General features: G+C 38.0%; 1 protein-coding gene and 1 long non-coding RNA gene across 2 annotated transcripts in view; one reads left to right on the top strand and one right to left on the bottom strand.

The window, feature by feature from the left end:
* NEIL3 (nei like DNA glycosylase 3) overlaps nt 1–21,307 on the bottom strand; it is an 82,339-nt gene that overhangs the window by 30,141 nt on the left and 30,891 nt on the right. The gene's annotated exons all lie outside the window — the stretch shown is intronic.
* Nucleotides 1,350–15,562, top strand: LOC141729170 (uncharacterized). The gene is made up of 3 exons (XR_012580457.1): nt 1,350–1,594; nt 13,551–13,671; nt 15,406–15,562. It is a non-coding gene; the product is annotated as an uncharacterized LOC141729170 (long non-coding RNA).

Below are 21,307 nucleotides of genomic sequence, written 5' to 3'. Positions count from 1 at the left end.
GCTTAGCACAAGAGAGCAACAAGGCTTCCTGCACTTCTCTGATCTCTGTCTTCACCTTAGGAGGCTTAAGGAAAAGTAAAGTTGTTAAGGATGCAGAGGCTCTTCTCAGAGGCTCACAGCAAAAGCACAAGAGGCAATGGAACACATTCAGGAACAGAAATATTTTTCTGTATAAAGAAAAAAGATAAATTAATGAACAGATGTTAAGAACAGGAGTGGCTTGTCCAGAGTGTGTGTGAAATCTCCAAGTGGATTGTCCAGAGTGTGTGTGAAATCTCCATATCAAGAGAGTACTCTTGGGGTAAAACCCAATGGAAGCTGATGTCACTTTGAATATTGCCTTGTTTTGAGTGGGACTAGCTGGGCAGAGGTTTCCTCCAATCTGCTTGTTTCCTGTGGGTCTAAGATCTACATTCTTCATCAGCTGGATTGCTCTTGCTGTGGTTTTGAATTCTGTGTGATTCTCTTGTTACTCAAACAAATTGCAAGTCGTATTGAGCACATGCTGCCAACTCAGACTTTATTTATTTTTTCCCCTCCTGATAATGAAATACTGTATCTGAGAGCTGTTGGCAGAGGACTGCCAAAAGCAACTGCTGATTAAACTGCTACAGCAGTAAGACATGGGCTTCCGTGCAAAAAATTTTCTGATGCTTTGTGAAGTGGGGAGAAGGTTGCTTTGGCAACAAGGTTATTTGGCTGAGTATAACCTGACAGAACTTGGGGAGGAAGAGGTTTGACAGGACTACCAGAAAGTTCAAAAAGGACAAAACCTTTCTTTAGGATTGCCTTTTTCAGTGTAAGGGTTGGCAACATTGCAATACTATGAATGATTTATTCCTTTTGCTTTCTGGTCCTTTGAACTCTCTCTGTATTTCAGCCTTTGGCTTCAGTTCCCTCATGCAGATTTATGGTGATAATGGTGAGATTTTTATTTAGTGTGGCCCATCACAGATAAGAGGGCCATTGATGAGTAGTTGTGGACTGTACCTGTTCTATTGCCCATTTTTAAGTCAGATCTAATGAAGAATTAAAAAAGAGGCTGTATAAATCAATGAATTAAAGTGCCATCACTGTAAAAGGTTTTAGTTACTGGAATAACTAGGGAAAAATAATGTTGGCTAATACTAAATAGAATCTGATGAAGAAAACTGAAAGAACTTCAGAAAATGGAATGGAAAGAATTTCATAAAATAAAACAAAGCCTTTTACTGGACTACAGAAACGCTTATAGGATTTATATCCACAAATAACATAGATAATGTCTGAATCATGAAATTACACAGTAAAAATAGCAGCTGCAGTAATATTGGGTTTAAGCAGAGTGCTGTTTTAAAATGTAGAGCTCCTGGACTCTTTTTGTAATAGTGGGAAACTTCCACTATGCCTCCCACTATAGAGATAATATAACACTAACTATACAGATTATTTATACAAATGGAATAAAAGCTGTTGAAACTTACAAGGATCACTAAATGTCTTATTTATTTTTTCAGAGGGGGAAAGACCTTGCTTTAACAATCTGTATGCTGACTTGCCAGAAAGAAAACTGACACCAGAGATTCAACCACTGAAAAGCAGCTGGTGATACCACGTAAGTAACAATGTTACATAGATCACTACCTGGGGTGGAAAATTATTCAGAGAATTCTGCATTTGTAGAAGTCTCTTTAAAAAGTAATTTAAATACAATTCAACTTCAGTTAAATAGAATTTGCTGTCAAAGATTCAAAGGAAGCTGATTTTCAGCTAATATGGCTCTGGTTTGAGAGCACTCTAATAAAATAAGTTGCTTTCTTTTAGGAGTTGATGGGTTTGAGTATTTTGCCTTTTTTTCTTTTTTCCTTTAACCTGGGAATTTCCATCTCTCTACCTCGACTAATTAGTAAGTCTTCTTTTCAAAAAGTAGAAATGTGCTTCTGTGAAGAGCATTTCCAGTGATCTGGCTGCTGAACTGTCTCTCAGATATCAGGAACCAAAATATTCAGAGCTCTTCTCTAGAACCTTGTCAACACTTTTCATTTTCTGGCTTGCAGTGAGATGCAAAGAAAGTCACTGAATTTCTCCTGTAATTGGTGTAATATGTTCCCTGTGGATAACATATCCAAGCAGGTGGGCAGCATTATTTTACATCAGCTATATTATCCAAGCAATCTCCAAACAAAGGGTATGATGAATTATGTTGTGAGGAGAAATGTCTGCCAAGGCACCCTGGAATTAGTGTTAGAACTGGTTTTATTTAACATCTTCATTAATGATCTGGAAGATGGAGTAAACAGACCATTAATTGAATTGGCAAATATTGCACAGAAATAATTCTAGGATCCTAGCTAGACTAGAAATAAATACAGACTAAAAACAAAGACAAGTATTAAGAAGATAAGAGCGATTTATGAAAACATTTTGTCTGCATCCACTTTTGGGTTATTTTGCAGATTGTGATTGCATATACTTTTTTATGAGCCACATATTGAAACACTGTTTAGATGCAACAAAACAATCAGCAACTTGAGAGAAGTAACAGTTTCATAAGATACATGGTTTCCTTTTTAGCAGGGTGAGGAGGCAAGGTAGTAGAAATGGTGTGGTTTGCTTCTTATTGAGCAAAAGAGTAAACTACTGTACTCTTCAAAGTCTACTCTATACACATTTAACTGTCAATATCAGTAAACCTTTTATCAGTATAGTAATTTTTGACCACTTCTAAAGTATTGAAGTGAAAGGAGATGACTAGAATTTGACAGAGCCCTGTACAGGCACCCCAACTTCATACTGGTAATGGTAACTACTTTTTTAGTTGTGATTTGCCAGTGATTTGATCTTTTTTAGATTTTTCAGGTGGATTCATTTACTTCATATTTTTGAGTAGCTTTTAGACAAAATTGCATATGGTCTAACAATGTCACAAAACCTATTTGATTATAAGATTTTCTAGAAACAGTGGTGTGGTTTTTTTAAATTAAATCTCCTTAAATTCCTTACTGAAATAATGTTGTATCAGCAGTTTCATGATTTGGATAGGGTTCCATATGAATCTATCCATCTATCCATATTAATCTATCCAATCTATCCATATCAATCTATCACTATAGTTTCCTTTTTAAAAATTATTTTTAAAAGAAAAATGAAACTCATTATTTGTAATATGTCAGTTTTTTACAAGGTCTTGTCAAGTACACAAAAAAAATAGCTCTAATCACCAGCTCTGAAAATCAGGCACATACAAACAAGATAGAATAAAAATCTGCTTGATTTTTCAGAAGCTGTGAATGTACTTCCTGTGTAATGATCTGTGTGGAATGTGTGCAGGTAAGACATGTTCCCTCTCCCTGTCAATGAGACAGAGATGTCTAGACCACAGTAATGTGGGCTGTATGCATTTCCCTTGGAAAAGTCCCTTGTTTCTGTAAGTCGTGGATGAATCTGCACGGCATGCGTTAAGTTGGAAATAAGCAGGCAAAGCGTAGGACACAGTGCTGCAGTTGTTGTGGCACTCAGAGCTCTGCTTTAGTGCTACGTGCCAGCGAAGGAAGCAGGCTCCTGATCCAGCAGCGCTCTCAGGAGGAAGCTGGCAATATAGCAGAAGCTGAATAAGTCAAAAACTAGAAAAGAATTACTGCAAGTGCATCTGTCAAACCAGGGGATGCAGGAGAAAATGAGGTGATGACAGGTTCGGCAGAAAGAGAAATAGCATAATATGAAGTGAGTTAATGATGCCAGCAATTTTTAGCAGTTGAGAAAGTAAGGGCTGTGCAGGCAAGGTGGCACTCTATGATTTATGTGCAAGAGGTAGGCAAGGTGATATTTTTTGAAGTGTAGGTTTTAAGCTGCTAGGCTAAGTTCAGATGTTCAATTTCATTGTTGCCCTGGATATCATTTTAAAACCAGTTTTGCTGGAATTATTCGGTTATTCTGTGATTTGGTCTCTTGTGTTCCAGACTAAATTAGATTACTTACTATAAAGAAATATTTATTGATAATCAAGGGGCTTGGGTTTTTTATGCCACATCTATGCTGAAAAATTTTATTTTAACTGATTATTACTCCTGACTCACCTATGAAAAATAATTTAATTGAATTAAAAATACTTATTATAAAGATTTTCTTTCTGTTTAAGAAGTCATTTTTCTTGGCCCAAGATGCCTGTTACTTTCATCCCACTCATAAAAAATGATAGCATGGGCTGTATAGCAAAAATAAGTCGTGCCATTTGAGGTACCTGAGTTATTATTCATACTAACAGGATAAATATTAAAGGAAATGAAAAGCAGTAGAACACTTAAAAATTCAGCTGGTTTATTTTCCTTATGAAAATCAGTGAAAATTGAAGAGGTATAAAATTTGACAAAAAGCTAAAACATTATTCTAAACATTTCTAATAATATGAAAAATCAAGGGACCTCTCACATTTCCTTGGCAAGAATTTCTTTTCAGTGTCTATTAGCTATAGCTTATTTCAAGATATTTTGTATGCAAAAATTAGTGCACTTCACTGTCCAGTGGTGTCATAAGTGCAATGTATGTTTTGTGAGCTGAGCAGGTTATTTTAGAAATGAAGTATATATGTTATAGATATTAAAAATATTATTAGTGGGACTTAGGGTTGAAGATTTCTATAAATTAAAGAAGATGAAACAAATAGAACTGGGTATTATATTCAAACAGTGTTCATTTGACCCGCCATATTTCCAGGCTTGTTTATTATCTCAAACTAATTTTCTTGCTAATTGCAGTCAGATTATAAGCTGCTAAAGTTTTTTTTCTTTAGATGATTACTACCTACTCTAGAAAGGGTTTGATATCTCTACTTGATAGGTGTCTAAACAATGTCTAATGATGAAAATTCCAGCTAAAGAAAAAGGTTATCCAGATGTAATATTATTCAGTGCATTTTATGTTAGGGAGATTTAAAAATAATAAACAATAGTTGTCAAAAGAAACTCTTTGAACTAAGTTTGCAGTAAATAAAAATAAATAATCCCAGAGGACAGCAGTTGAAATTTTAAAATATGGATGTGGCCATGTCAGCTTGTAGTACAGTAGTCACTAGTCACTGTGAGGATAGTGGGTTTGAAAATGGCAAAGGAAATGAGATGTGTATTCATCATGTATGACTGATGTGCTGACAGGATCCTAATTATGCCACGAACAAAGCAATGCTGTAATACAACTTCTTCTTCTTATGGTGATAAGGGACTTAAGGCCACAATATATTTTATCAGCTGCTATGTAGGAGGAAAAACCTTTTGCAATAGTTCTTTTTTTCCTTTTTTTTTTTTAATGGGACTGATGAAGAGGTGTTGATCATTGAATCAAGTAATGAATTTTCAAGATCATGGTAATCAGTGAGGGATAAGTATCTGTTTGATGTGGGAAACATCTGTTAAAGGATTTCTCCTGAGTCTCATAAGTAGCTGGCAAGTCTCATTGCTTTAGCAATGTTTTCATTATAGTTCTGTCGATAAAATGGCATAATATGTTTTGTACTACTGGTGTCTTCTCAGTGTAAACTAGTAACAGAAGTTTTTAATTCCATCTTTTTGTTAAAAGTTGTTACAATATATTGCATAAAACAATATAGTGCTTTTCATCTGCATAGTCCTATATTGAAAATTTCAATTTCTGTGCTAATAGAAATCACTGAGTATGAAAATAACATGTGTAATTTATGAGTAACACATCTAGCTTTGTTTAGACCTAGTTACTTTCAAAATGAAAAAATAACTTTGTCCTTAAGTGTGTTAGCCTAAAAGTAGATGTACCATTCATTACATGTACTTCCTTTTCTTGATTTTGTACACAGAAAAGACAGGTTTCCTAATGAGCATCTGCTGAGAAGCTTATCAACACACCTGCACTAATCTTAGAACAGCAAGCTACAGAAGTAAATAGGCTAGTCTGTCACAGGAATTGGGATGCCAAACCCTAATTATCTATTATTTTAAAGGAACTGATGGTGGCCAACATCAAATACTCCAGCAAAGTTGAAACAAATTGCACAAGAGTGGCATCCATTAAAAAAATGGAAAGAAAGATTTTTCAGTTAAGCTGAGCTTGAAACCAACTTTTCACATTGCCTGATATCTCTTTGTCAGTATTAGAGTACTCATACTTAAGAACTTCAACAAACTGATAATTTCTTTTTCCTTTTTTATTTGTGGTGACTTTGACATCATTATACCCTTAGGACGTTTTAAAATAATCTACAGTTTTCAACACAAATCTCATGGAAAAAGGAGATTATTTACATCCCAGGCTGTAAAACATAGCCTCCCAACTGGCAGTGCTTGAGCTGCAGCAATCTGCTGTTCGAGGGCTGGGCACATACCTATGTAAACACTTAATCTTCTTTAAAAGGGACAATGCATTTTCACCAAACTAAAGGAAAAGGTTCATGTGGAAAAAATTATTTAGCTAGTGTACAAAAATATTTAGCTGTTCTACTTCTTAAATTCAATTTAATCAACGTTTGAAGAAAATAGTTTTTTGATATTTAGAAGAGTTGTGTATTCCAGACCATGCATCACAACATTAATTTTGCCTGTCAAAAACAACACTTAATCTTATTCATTCACTATTTACAAATCTTCACCAGACTACTATACACAGTAGAGCTGACTGGAAAAAATCCAAGATGTACACATTTTTCTTGGAAAATGAATAGGGTTGGAGAGGGGGAGAGATCTTAACTAAGAGATGCACAATAAAAGTTCAAGCCTTCAGAAGCTGAGTTGCGGTGCACAATCTGTTTTGCATAACAGCTGTAATAACAGTGATGTTTGAATAAGGGGATTTATTATTATTTCACTTTCATTTCCATGCTTTTTTTGCTTTGTCAAAAATCTGATATGACTTGCAATTCTCTAATTGCTTTACATCTCTGAAAATATACTTTACTATTCTTTGTAGTGTAACAACATTCATTAAATTACATGCCTTTTCTGTCTGCTGCTATCATTATTATCTTGTGGTGGGGAGTTCAACACGTTAACTATGTGCTTCATAAAAGTATTCTCTTTTAAATTCAAGCTTGTTTTCTTGAATGAATCCTTACTCTTAAATTATAAAAGAAGATAAAGATGTGTTCCCATTTACTTCTTAAGATTCAGCTTAGGTTCACTGCTTTTTTCAAGTCATTAGCAGTAGAAAAGAATTTAATATAGAATGGAAAGATTTCAGAAAAGTGAATTTAAAATACAAGCTTGTGTAGACATTCTTGTTTTCCTTACAGCTTATTCTACTTTAGGAGCACAATTCAAATTCAAATTTACCTGGTAGTTCCTCATCTTTACTGGTCACCATCTTCCATTTCTCAGCTTTTTTTTTTTTTTAATGTTTTAGACTTAAGCAAATCAATGCATACTATATGGAGTATTGGAGTATCTTGATCTTTATTTGCATGTTGTATTACCTCTAACAGTCTGTTTCTTTAGAATTACTTTAATCTGATTTTTGCTTTTCTCAAAAACAAGCCGACATTGAGTATACCCAGCATCTTAATACAAGAAATAGTTACCAGTGCTTGTCTTACTTTGTTAACAGCTGTACTAAAATCAGTATTCCTAAGGTAGTGAAAAGTACATTCACATCCAACATACAAGGTTTTTTTGCTCCTGCAAATTACAAGTGCAAGATCACTGATACATGCCACAGACCTGGCAAATATAAGTAGTTGTCTGTGTGTAGTCATACCTTTCAGGTAGGAAGATTACTTAGCTAAGCACTCCACTTTTTGTGTGGTGCCAGATGTACAAGTGGAAAAGGATTTGTGTTAACATGGGAACACTAACTGTACCATTAAAGACATATCAACTGCTGTGAAATATCTGAAGAATTTCTTCCAAATCTGAGTTTGAAAACTCTGGTAGAGGAAGGGAATGATGAGGATGTAGAAATTATCCATGTTACAAAACATGACAAAAACTTCAAAAAAAAAAGAAAGAAAAAGGAGGCAGACAGATGGTGGCAGGTGTCATCTTTGGATCCAGGTTACTTTTATAGTCATCTGACTCATGAATTTCTCTCATTCATTACTATCAAAGAGAGGATGAAACAGCTTAGCTTCAAGGCAATACCTAAGCCCTTTACATCTAACTCCAAGCACCTGGCTCACTTCAGAAAGAAAAGCTACTCATCTGTCAGTCTCCAGCTTGAAACTGGCAGTTCCCATGCACTGTTTGCCAAGTACAATTACATCAGTTGGCACAAGACATTAGACTCCCTAGTAAACCATCACTAAGTTCCCTAGTTTCAAGAGTTATTACTTTGAATTCTGTTAGATGCTGAGTTTTCTGATACGTTGTTATCAGAAAGATTGATAACAAAGGATATAATAATGAGGTTGCAGTCTTCTGGAATCCATCAAACCCTCAGCAAATGATCTTCCTGAAGACAATTATTACTTGTTCAGTCTGAATTTAAATGATGCCATATATTCATCAGTGGATTCCCAGATAGAGATGCATTGAGATAGTGCTAGAATGTGGAAGCTTTTCTAGTTAGACAAGTTATAAAAACAATAAAGAACAAATGTTTTACTGAATGTCATTTTACTATACATTGGAACAAACCAGAAGTATGGTAGTTACCACATCTCCATGTGGTATGTGGTACCATGTTTCAGGTGAGGTGTAGAAGTTAACAGCTGGGAAGCACCTATCTCCAGTTGAGCTCTAACAGAATATTCACAAATTATTAGCTTTTCTGAAACTACAGAACATAACCTGTTTAAAAAAAAAGCTTCCACAGAGTTTGTTGTTTTTGTTGTCCACAGAGTACTTAATACAGCATAGCTAGGCTCTTAAAATTAGCTCAGAAAATGAAAAAAGGGGATCAAATAAATTGTTTGCAATAAATAGCTCCCAAACATACCTCCTTTGATTTTGTTAGGCATACACTAGGGAAGAACTTGGTCTGCTCTTTCTCTGGCTAATACTAACCTCCAGTTGCTGATGCCATTATTAAGTTAATTGTTTGGATCATCAATCTGTGTCAACAAAGCTTTCAGAGTGCTTGATGAGATATCAAGCATCAAGCTGCGATGCATTAAAAAATGATGAATTTACATCCAGGTAAAACAATGCCCTTCAGCTATAATAATGCATCACTACTTTGTTTACAAATGGGTATTCATCATGAGACATGGCAAGCACAGACACTTTTGAAGGGGAAAGGCATTAGCACAGTAAATGATCTTTGCAACTAAAGCTGAATACATAGCAAAGTGAAAAAGGAGGGCATGTCAAATTATCTTTTCAGGAAGGAATTATGAATGCAAATTCACACTAGTGTTGCCTGACTCACATTAAATATTAACAAAAGATACAATTCAGTATTAAGATGTCCTTTATCAGAAGAGATGAATCAACACAATAGACTTCTTCCAAAAGTTTCATTATTGAATAGAATTTCTCAGTATACACTTTTAGATCCTAGAGTAAATTGTTATTCTTTTGCTCAGCTACTTCCTCTAACAGGCAGCAGGTGCCAGTGGTCTACCTCCCACCATTCTGGCAGCCAAGGAAGATTCAACTATGTTGGCTGTCCCTCTTCATGCTGCTTCTGCCATTGGTTGGGAAGATTGATATTATTTTGCTTGGCCTGTCAGCCCAAATAACTGTGTGATCACATCACAAGTAAATTTTGTGTAATTAATCTCACAGAGGCAGTGAAGATACTCCTGCATAGGCTCAGGAACCCAGAAAATATGGAAAGAATTGCTAATTGCCTCTGATTTACAGCAAATGAGTAATGCTGGGCAGATTGTAGTTATCAAAAGTATGACTGCCTGTCCTATAATCATAACCAGATCATTATACATATATTTCAAATCTAACTTATTGCTATTAAAGCTCTGGAATCATTAGTAATGTCTAGAGGACTACCTTCCATGTCATAAAGTCTGAATTCTTATGACACATTTCTAATTGTCCAGAAACCCCACTCCAGTGGTATTTTCCAGTAGGTTGTTCAGATGGGCAGTGTCAGATCTCAAGATCTCAGTCCTGAGATACTGAGCCTCCGAGACCACCTTGGAGGGCTCGGGAGTCCTGGAATGTTGCCAGAAGTGTCTGGTAGCTGAACTTTAACCCTACACAGGAGACGACAAGGATGAGGGCTTCACAGGGTGAATGGTGAAGGGATTAGCTAATTAGAGGGTGAGACACAGGGTTTAGGATTTATGTACAGGGGGGTTTAGAGGAGTAAGATGGAGGAATTGGGGTGTGTCCTGCCCTCCTTCTGTTTCCTCTTCTCCTCCATCTTCTTTGGCCACGGTGGCACTCTTGGATTGGTTATTACTGAGAGTGCACCGAGTTATAAGAATAGATGGTATTGGGGAAAAATGATAAATATAGTACACGTAACAATGGGTATAAAGATACGTGGCTGCCCGGGAGGGCAGAGAGTGTGCCCATGGCTGACTGCTGAGCAGATCTCTGGTGGCTGAAAGAACATCTTTTAGATAAACAATTAATAAACATAAAAACTGAAAGAAGAACTGAAGCCTCTTCTCGTCCTTCGATACGCGGGCTGCCCCAAGGCCACTCCGGGCCTTTTCAGGCCCCTCAAACAGCCGAGATAAACCGGACATTTGGCGTTCCCTGGCTGGGCTCCACCACCACAACCTTTCGGGGGGGGGCACCCTCAAAGCCCTGAAGACCAGGAGAGAAGAAGAAAACAAAAAGCCAACAGAGACTGCAAAAAACAGCAGTCACTGAGGAATCCATCTCTCAGTTTCTGCCGAAGACAATTCGTAGCAGAACAGCCCGGACTGGAACCAGAAGGCGCCCTGGGACCACCTCTCGTGATCTGCTGGACAGAGACCGAGACCTTCAGACTGCTCTGACGAGAGATTTGGTAAGAAAGCCTGAAAATAAGAACATGGGGGGCACACCTTCCCAGGAACAACGGGAAATTTTGTCCGCCTTATAAGGTGTGACACAAACATACACAAAAAAAAATCAGCTCTGGCCTTAAAAGGCCAGGAAGAAATAACCCAACAGATGCAGCAGACATCTGGGGGGGGGGGGGGGGGGGCCCTCAAAAGAGGGGGGAGCAAGACTCCGGAAAAGATTAGCTCTGGCCTTAAGAAGCCGGGGGGAAGGGCTCTCGAGGAAAGAGAGCGAGAAATATTATTAAAACACCCGGTCCCAAAACCCAGAAACCCCGGGAAACTCCCAAAAACGTCCAAAAACCCCAGAGAGCATGGAGGACTCAGGGGCAGAGGGGGGGGAGAGGGGACCGGGGGGCGCGCTTTCTCGCGATGCCGCGGCAACGGAGCAGGGAAGCCAGGCTGCAGCGGAGCAGGCGGGGAGCGCAGGTGAAGAAAAAACAGAGGATACGTGTTTTCGCGCGGCTTTGCTTGACTCAGGGCCGGGGGCAGCAGCGGCCCCGACCGGCGGGGATGCGGAGGCGTGTGCGGCGGGCGGAGTTCGCGAGGGCTCGGGAAAGCCACGGACCGGGGCCGGGGCGTCTGACCCATGCAGCGAAATTAGGGGAAATTGCGCAATCCCAGAAAGGCTGCCGTGAGACGCAAGAGGCACGCGGTTGTGACGCAAAAAACCCGGGACGCAGATCGACCCGAACGCGGCGGGCGCGGGTGCCGGCGGGGGCGGCCGGCACACACTGACGAAAGGCCACACACACACAGCGTCGGAGGAGGAGGAGACAGAGTCAGGGGCAGACCGAGGGGGGAAAATTCAGAGGCGGAACAAAAAGGAAGAGGGAAAAATTACCTCGGGAGAGACAGGGAGCGGCTCGGAAAGCACGCATGCGCAGAGCGCGAGCGGGGGCGGGCCAGACCCCCAGTGACGTCTCAGGCGAGGAGGGGCCCTCTCCAGACTTGGTGCCTTTGGTAAAAACCCTCGTGGAGTCCAAGCCTCTCCCCTCCTGGGGAGGCGTGTGTTCTAACCCTATTGTCAGTTGAATCAAAAACCAGGTAACCCCTGAGTGCACGACAGGCCAGATCGGTTCAGCAGAGCCACAGCATCATTTCGTAACGAGTCTGCAACTATGCAGCGATTTTCCTCAACAAGATATAAGAAGAAACGAATACTCAGACAAAAGTCGGGACTCAGACTGCAAAGGACAACTCAGAAGAGAAACAAGAGGAACGGAAAGACTCTGGGGGGTTTTCTCTTTGGGGTCTTGAATATTTCTGTATAAGGACGAAAGACTCTGGGGGGTTTTCTCCTTGGGGTCTTGAATTGCAATAGGCAATGGGGTAAATTTACCTATTATAGGGAAAACTGACAAAGGATCATATATTGATCAGCTGGTAGATTTCTTTGACATTTCTCCCATTTGGAGAAGAATTTTAAGGGTAGGATTTTATGTTTTAATAGTTTAAGGTTTTATGTTGTAATAGTTCTCCTAGTCCTCATCCATGTCGTCCCAGATGCCATGAATCGGATTGTAAAAGAGGGTTTCTTGGTGCAAACAGAAGGGGGAGATGTCGGATCTCAAGATCTCAGTCCTGAGATACTGAGCCTCCGAGACCACCTTGGAGGGCTCGGGAGTCCTGGAATGTTGCCAGAAGTGTCTGGTAGCTGAACTTTAACCCTACACAGGAGACGACAAGGATGAGGGCTTCACAGGGTGAATGGTGAAGGGATTAGCTAATTAGAGGGTGAGACACAGGGTTTAGGATTTATGTACAGGGGGGTTTAGAGGAGTAAGATGGAGGAATTGGGGTGTGTCCTGCCCTCCTTCTGTTTCCTCTTCTCCTCCATCTTCTTTGGCCACGGTGGCACTCTTGGATTGGTTATTACTGAGAGTGCACCGAGTTATAAGAATAGATGGTATTGGGGAAAAATGATAAATATAGTACACGTAACAATGGATATAAAGATACGTGGCTGCCCGGGAGGGCAGAGAGTGTGCCCATGGCTGACTGCTGAGCAGATCTCTGGTGGCTGAAAGAACATCTTTTAGATAAACAATTAATAAACATAAAAACTGAAAGAAGAACTGAAGCCTCTTCTCGTCCTTCGATACGCGGGCTGCCCCAAGGCCACTCCGGGCCTTTTCAGGCCCCTCAAACAGCCGAGATAAACCGGACAGGGCAGTACCAACATCCAGCTGTGGACATATCAACATAAAGAGCTGCACAAAGCCAGAGTATAAATTAGAGACTCATTAACACCCCAGCAGTAAACTTCTGCTGTGAAAATCTGAATAAGTTGTTTGTTGATTCTAGAAGCACCAAGCCTCTGACAATGTATTCTTTGGGAGAGGAACGTACTGTAAAAAATGTAACCATGGCAGAAATCTCTAATCACAATTTTCAGGCTAGTTACCATCTTTCTTATGAATAAATTGTAAGACTCCTGAAGCAGCTTTCTTAGGCTGGCCCGTGTCGGAAAATTCTTAAAGTAGTCTTGGTTGATGTCTTCAGCAATTAGGTTGCAATTGTCTCAAGAGCATAGTTTGACAAGAAAAGAGTGCTCTGGTCAAAGTGACACATTCTGATGGAAGTCTTGACAGGCAATAAGTATTTCTACCAGATTACAAGTGATTCTGAAGTTAAAGAAAATTTGTTCTTTCCTCAGGGTATGAGAAAAGAATTTGTGAAGTCAATAAGCTACCAGTGCTCATTGTTCTCCTTTCTCTGTGCAAAAGACTTGTCAGCCTGGCCACTGAGGAGAAGAGAAGGAAACCTCAAAATGAACAGTAAGACTTTCATACTGTTAACATCTTAGTTGCCTTTTACATTAATTGTATCTATCTCAGAGCACATTAAATTTAAAATAAAATTGTCACAAACTTAAGGACAGAAAGTAATTTTCCAACTTAGATTTGAAGTATGCTGGCAAATATTTTGTTTCTAAAAGGATAAGATGAGCAGGAGATGGCTTTTTCTTATTATAGAACATGCAATGACATTCAGAATAATTTTATACAGCTTCAAGGCAGTAAGTAATGTCTGCAGCAACCATATCTTAACAGTGCTCACTGCCATCATGCATTATTGATTATTTTTCATGAAGAAACACTTTTTTTCCCCCTTGGTTGCAGGATTATCTGCCAAAGTTCTGTGAAAAATTACAATTAACTCTAGGAATTGTTTGTATAAGGCAGAAGAATGCTTGCAAAGATAGCCTGGAAATGTTGCAACAGTTCCCATTTCTGCATTACATCACTAAAGAATCACCTTTGTGTTCAGAAACCTAATTTGCAAACACAAGTGTTAACAGTTCATTTGGCTGAAGCAATTATTGTTTGTCTGCCTGGTATTCATTCTCTTGGAGATTACTGCTTCTGTAACAGGAGCAACCACACATGAAACAAGTTCTGAACTACTGCTGTTTCATACACAGGATATTAAAGTAATCCTAAGCAGTGCCACTATAATTTGTTGTGGTGATCTGGGTGAGATAGTGAACCATCTGTGATAGTTCAGAAGTTGTTCCTGCTGTGGGAGCAGAAGCTTTCAACAGAGAGGTAGGGAAAACAGCTGAGAATGGTAAATTTTACAGCCATCTGACTGTTGCAATAATAATAAACTTCCTTGGATGTTTCTTATTAGCGTGGGTTAGCTTACTTTCAAGTGGAAGCATTCTTGTGCTTCATCTGAAATTCCAGTCATGTAACTTCCTAACAACTCATGTAGTATAAAAGTCTTACATGTTTTATCCTGTAATTCTTGTCTATTTGTATTGGGGAAAAAAATTGTTCAGTCTATTGCTCAGAACTCTAATTGTTTTGAAAAATTTTGTTGATTGCATGCATCAGTCACATTAACAGTATATTGTAAAATATATTTCAGTACAACATATTAATGTATCTTGAGTTGCATAGAGGGAGCTCTTGCTTTGTTTTTCCAATGCAGTAATGCAATATTTCTGGACAATGAGACATTTTTGTTATTTGCTATATCCTAAAGCAGTAGCACCCAATATATTGTGTTATTCGCTGACATTCTCATATATCCTACCTGGAATAATTTTCTTTAAAATGTAGATGTTTTCTCCTGCTATTTATTTCATATAAAGATGTTAAAAGAATAAACTCTCTGTGAAATTAATGCTTCATGATCCCCCATTGCTCAAAGAAGAAATTTTTCATCCTAGAGTGTATAAAACATGAACAGGAACCCTAAAAAATTATCAGTAGAAGAATTAACACTTGTCATGAACCTGTGTAATTTGGTTCCTCCCTTTTTCTTTAATTTTTAACTATGTATTTGGTTCCCATCATTGTTAACCTTTTATTTAATCTGCAGTTGCAGTTCAAGACTTTTCATGTGTTCAACATGCTTGTTGTGTTTCAATTTTCCTTTTCCTGGAGTTGTTTGCTTTTCAGAGAATGTTTGAAGTTCAGCTACTAAACAAACACTAGAAAGAATAAGGTTTCCTTCCCTATTACTTATATGGAAAGCATTCTTTTCTTTTTCTTTCCTCACAGGGAGTCAGCGAGTACATTCTTCATACAAATGGGTGGCAAATAGAGTTCTGTGCAAGGAAAAGAGACACTTATACCAGAATCTCATGCCGCATGTACTAGCAAAACAAATAATCTTATGGGTGTGATATTTTAAAAGTGGCTGACTTATGTACCTATTTCCTACATAATATTGTATTCATTTTGTAATTGTTTACAGTCTACAAGTGAGAAAAAGTATTTTAAAAGCTCTTAGCTGCTCAACAGTTTTTTAAGAAAATTACACCTGCAAAATAAAGCATAACTTGTGAAGTTATATGGTATAGCATCTACAAGCTTTGACATTCTTTACAATTCAGTGTGCTGTTTTTTTTTTTTTTTCTCAATAAGCTATAATACTTATATGAGCTAGCAGACTATCAGTCCTGAAGGACTAAATAAGCTGGCTGCTCAGACTGGATGCTGTAGTAAGTTCTGTTAGCTGTATTTTGAGGTGCAGTTGTTCTCATATCATTGTTCTGCCTGTCTGAATTATTCCAAAAAGTCTGTATATCATGAAGAATATAACACATATCTAGAATAAACTGGGATAATTCAGAAAAGTCAATGAAAATCTTGTTTATAGAGGTGAAAGAGTTCTAAAATATTTTGAAATACTTTAGAAAGCAGATTTTTTTGTCAAGTTAATGATTTTAAAACTCCTAGGAAGTAAAGCTACTACTTTATGTGTCTACTTTAGTTTAAAATAAAGGTGTGTGCCCTTGCACTTTTAAAATATTTTATGGGTTTTCAGGTCAGTGTTTACTTTACTAGACATAATCTGAAAGTAACTGATTCACCAGCATCAGTAAAACAGAATGAGTGGTAGTAAAATCAGTGTTGTTGAAGGCCAAATACTGTTTACTGGCAATAGCTGACAAGACTCTTTTTGATGGTTCTTGTCTGAAAAAGTAACTTCATGTTTAGGGAACAGGAGCCCAATACTCCTAAGACATTTAATTTCAGATTATCCCAGGATGAGAAGACAAGGTTTCTTCCTCTTGTTCCTTCTTTGGTTTGGAGGTTTTTTTGTTGTTGTTTTGGTGTGGGAGTGGTTTTGTTAGGTTTTTTATTTATGGACTGCAGTATACTGGAAAAATGTCTGGAAAACATTGGAAAAAAATTTGGAAAAATCTTGGAAAACATTTCTTTGGAGGCTGGTTATAAGATTCTGTTCTTCTTAAGCTCTGACAAGGAGTGTTTTGGCCTGGAAAACAGTAAAGCATATCCCTGGCTTTTAGTGTGAATAAAATGTGTGTCTCCTGATTCAGTTTCCAAGTTCTTACCCTCCTACATAAGCTAAGAAAGGACTTTTTTCCTACTTGGTCCTTGTAGGTGTCCTGCTCTACACCACTGTGTTCTTAAGCTCTGTAGGGTCCAGTTTCGAGCTGTAGATTGGCTTTAAGGCACAGACTGGTACAATCTGTCAGGTGATGAAGAGAGCCAGCACATGAGACATCTGGCATGCCCTACCCTGCATGACACGGGGCAGCCTGGGATGGGACAGGAAACACTGGTGTGTGAGATGGAGACATTCCATCAGGTCAGCCCTGTGGAGACAGACTCAGTGCCCTCTGCCTCATGAAGGCTGTTATCTGCCAAGATGCTGATGCAGAGGTACTGCCCTGGTCCAGGATTTTCACCACTTTGGTTATGGTGGGGTAAGGTAGAGCTCCTTATGTGGTAGTGTACAATAAGGTTGTGAGAGTTGTGTTACAGGAAGGTTGGAACTGGAACAAATCCTGGAAGGTCTGCTGTGTGAATGCAGAAAGGACACTTTATGGAGAGGTGCTTATAAGCATACTTATACTAGAATAGCCCATGGGAATGGTGTGGCCATAGTCTTTACCAAAAATAAAAGGAAAAATACCAGGGACACAATTGTAATATATTCTCTATACATCATACAATGCCTGAAAAATACTGTAAGAAAATGGTACTCTTGGAAGAATATGGGATTTATTTTTTAGCAATTTGGGAAAGTTGGAGGCAAAGAGGGTAATACAAAATGAGAGTTTCTTGCAATTTTTCTCTTTTTTGTCACCATGAGATTTCAAGTTGGTCAAAATTTAGCAGTATTTCAGCCAATTATACAAAATTTCTGGGTTTAGCAGAGTCAAAACAGGCTGTTCTCCTGAAGCAGAGGGTTTGTACTTTACATTCTGTGAATTTGCAGTAAGCTTTTGTGTTATCATGGGCCAAGTCATCTGTCAAAAAAGCCCAATATTTCCAAAAAATCAAAACAACCCTATATCAAAATACCACTACAATTAAAATTAAAGAACTATAGCCAGTGTGTTTTCTAGGTTGTCTCTGATATGTGTAGATATTTGTTAACATTCCTACAGTGCCAGTGCTAAAGTTCTTTTCCTTTCTAAAAAAATCAAAGTTTGTCTTTTGATTTGGTTACATATAGTCATCTTATAGTCTGTTCTTCATCTCTTGGTGGTGCTTGCTATACATTGACTTTCCCTGAGTGAAGACTTTATGTATGACCATAAAGAAATAATAGTGTGTAGATAATAGTACTTATAACAGGAACATTATTCCCAGAGGGATCCCAGAGGGATCTTGAAGATTTAAGAGATCATATGCCTTAGCCAATTGCCACTGCTTTGCCTGGTTAAGCAATCAAGAAAACTGACACTCTGTCCTATAATAATAATCTTTTATAATCATGAAATCCACAGTCTTTGATCCCAGGTGATCTCTTATTTTTTTACATACACTTATTGATAATTGTGTCTTGGATTTACACATACAGATTTATATATGCTATAATATTTCTGATTTATTGGTGTAAACATTTAAATGCTTGTGTTTACAGTGCCTGTTTTGAGATAATTACATTAGCCATTGAGTTATTTGTGTGTATAAAGTCAAGCCTGACTGGACTTAGATTTTGAATATTTAGTCTAGAATTTACTAGTTTGTGTAAGGAATAAAGCACAAAATGCTAAACTGAGCTATATCTGATTATCCAAATGTAAAGCTTTCCTTTTGTATAAAATTCTAGTAATTTATACAGATTATTTTGGTAAATGTTTTTATTTGGTGCATATATATTCCTCAGAGTAGCAAAGACCAAAAGATTTGAATCAGAAATTTGCACTGGAACTGGCAGGTGAAATAAAAACAGTCCTGGGTCTAGAAAATGATATAAAGCTTCATTGAAGAAAAATGCCAGTTTTGATGCATAATATTTAATAACTGTTGATGAAGTTGCATTGCAACTCTGCGTCTTGTAGAGTAGTAACTGTTGTCACTAGTAACTGTTGTCAAATCACACTTTGACAAGAATTCTTGGCATGAAGCCAGCATTTCTTATTACTTTTGCTCAGAAGAGCCAATGAATTATGTCATTCAGACTTGCTGCAGATAAGAGTGACCATTTGAGCTACTTTTGTATAACTAATAATAACTAATTAACAAACTCAAATGAAAATATTGACCCTAGGCTGGGATTTAGTAAACTTTATTCTAGTAATTTGTATTAATATGCTAAATTTAATTTTCTTTTATCTACATTCATTTTATGGTCAGTAAAAAATTAAAACATATATATAAATCACAAAAAAATAATAGGCTCATACTCACAAAGCATTTTATAAAAATAATCCATTACATACCCAATGCCCTAACACTTATTCAAAGCTGAACAATGACTGGAATCCCTCCAAATGCAGACAAATGCTAAACACTGCCAGTATACTGCCAGTATAAAACCAGTCTCTCTTGTAAGTGTGCAGTGTCCCTAAGGGAATAGTGACCCGTACATTGCCATCCATAATAGCTACTTTCCCAGGAATAAGGGGGAAGAGAATGTTTGTACAACCAACTTGGGTAAGTTGAACTGCTTTTTCTTATTATTTTATTGTGGTTTAGTGGCAATCAATGCACTCAGGGAAAGGATGGTCTTGCTAGTTACAGTGTCACAGACAGATGCAGAAGAATCAGTCAGAGCAAGTGTTAACTCTCTACTCATCCATTGCTCTGTCTTGCTTTCTAGTTGGCTTTTAAATTGCCTTTTCTGTCTAGCGGTGAGTTTCTTCTTGTCCTTCTGATTTTGCTATAATTTACAACTTTTTGTCAACATACTTGGAATATCATTACACAGCTCAGTTTCAAGGTGGATCTTTCAAGCACTGAAATATAAGACCTTGCCATAACTGTCCAAAAGCCAGGATGAGATAGAGGAGACAAAGAAGGAGTCCAGGAAGTTTTAAATTAGGATTTTCTCCATCTGAAACAAGGCCTACCCACCAGAAAAAAATACCCCCACAATTCTTAGCAGAGGAAGATGTTTCTGATAACAATCATCTGATTCAGACAAATTCTTAAATAAGGATAAGGATAAGCAACATAACTCATTAACTAAGTAGGCTTCCCCTTTGACACAAGTTTCACATTCTCTCCAGAGTTTATGACCATGGGAAAGGAAATACAAAAGTTCCTAGACTTTTATGGGCCATGCAGACAGAATCTGAGCAATTCCAGAGGAGCCTTATGTTCCTCTTCCGTGTCACCATTCTGTTCTCTAGTTCATGAAGAGAAGGAGCTATTCAAAGCATGTCTAGAAGGATTGAAGAGTTGAAGAAAATCCCATGCATTGTAAGAACACTGTGGGTGGGAAACACCTTCTTCACAATGAGAAAATAGCAGGAAAATATTTTTTTGTCTTTGATCAATATATACAACTGCACTCATTGATGGAGATGAACTGTAGGATTTTGCCTTAGCAGAATGAGAATAATTCACTGGTGTCTCATCTTTTTTTTTCTCTTGTTATTTTTTTCTAAAACCAGAGCACTCATGTATATTAGTAGGAGGAAAGAAAGCAGCAGAAAGCAATGTGAAAGGCAGGGCTCCCAGGAGGAGAGAATAGTGTTGCACAGAAGATGTTAAGTCAGACTTACATAGGCTTGCAGATATAAATGTTTCTTAGTGAGATCTGTAGCTGAAGGCACACCTCACCTCTAAGGAGGGAAGCTCATTCAGTTGAGAAAGTGTGCAGCAGGCAGTAATGGTGAAGGATGAAGATGATGATGAAGACAAGTTTACACCATGCTGTTTCTTTAATCCTACATAGTTTTTGTGAAGATTTGCTCTAACTCTCTGCTGGTTGTTCTTGTTTATGATGCCATCAGCAGTGATTGGTAGTATGTTAAACAGATACAAACGATGCACTCTGATTGGTTGGTGTTTACTCAATACTTAAATAACTGTTATCAATTTTTCTGAGATTTTTTTTGTGTGTGCTTTGATTTTATTTAGGCCAAATTAAAATGGACAGAACAAGATAAAGGGAACTGGAAGGGATAAGGGGTGATTCCTCAAGTGGTGGTTGCTTCCTATAAAAAACCTACCACAAAGCACATTTGATGACAGTTGGACTGAATTTTCCAGTTGGGCATCCTCTGAAAAGAAGAAAATTCTGTTGTCTCATTCAATAAGTAGGGCTGATGAGGAGGTTTACATGAACAGTGTACTATAGGTCTAAACTAAAACCTGAGTGCAGATATGCCTTGTGAAGAATAGCTTGGTGGTGTTACAGGGACAGGTGAAAGTCCGAAGTAGGGATCATGTGGGAGCAATCTGAGCATCAGGAGCTGGACAATTGAAGTTGCAGGCTGTGATTTCCTTGATAATGTTCCTTGTGATCATGTTCCTTGTTTCTCTCCACAGACATAAAGCAATGACAAATGAGCTCAGCAGTAGGTTACTTCTGTCAGTGTGTGCTAGGTGTGATCTTAAAAGGCCAGCTAGATCTGGATTCTGGATTTGTACAATGCTTGTTTTCTGAATGATACCAGGTTTACATGGGAATTAGGAGTTAATCTCCAGCACATCAACTCTGGATTTGAGCAAGAGCCTGCCATATAAATGC

Source organism: Zonotrichia albicollis, chromosome 5 (genome assembly GCF_047830755.1).
Source record: "Zonotrichia albicollis isolate bZonAlb1 chromosome 5, bZonAlb1.hap1, whole genome shotgun sequence".
Taxonomy (NCBI): Eukaryota; Metazoa; Chordata; class Aves; order Passeriformes; family Passerellidae; genus Zonotrichia; species Zonotrichia albicollis.
The sequence above is the reverse complement of the archived record's forward strand: the minus strand, read 5'-3'. Positions and strand labels throughout refer to the sequence as shown.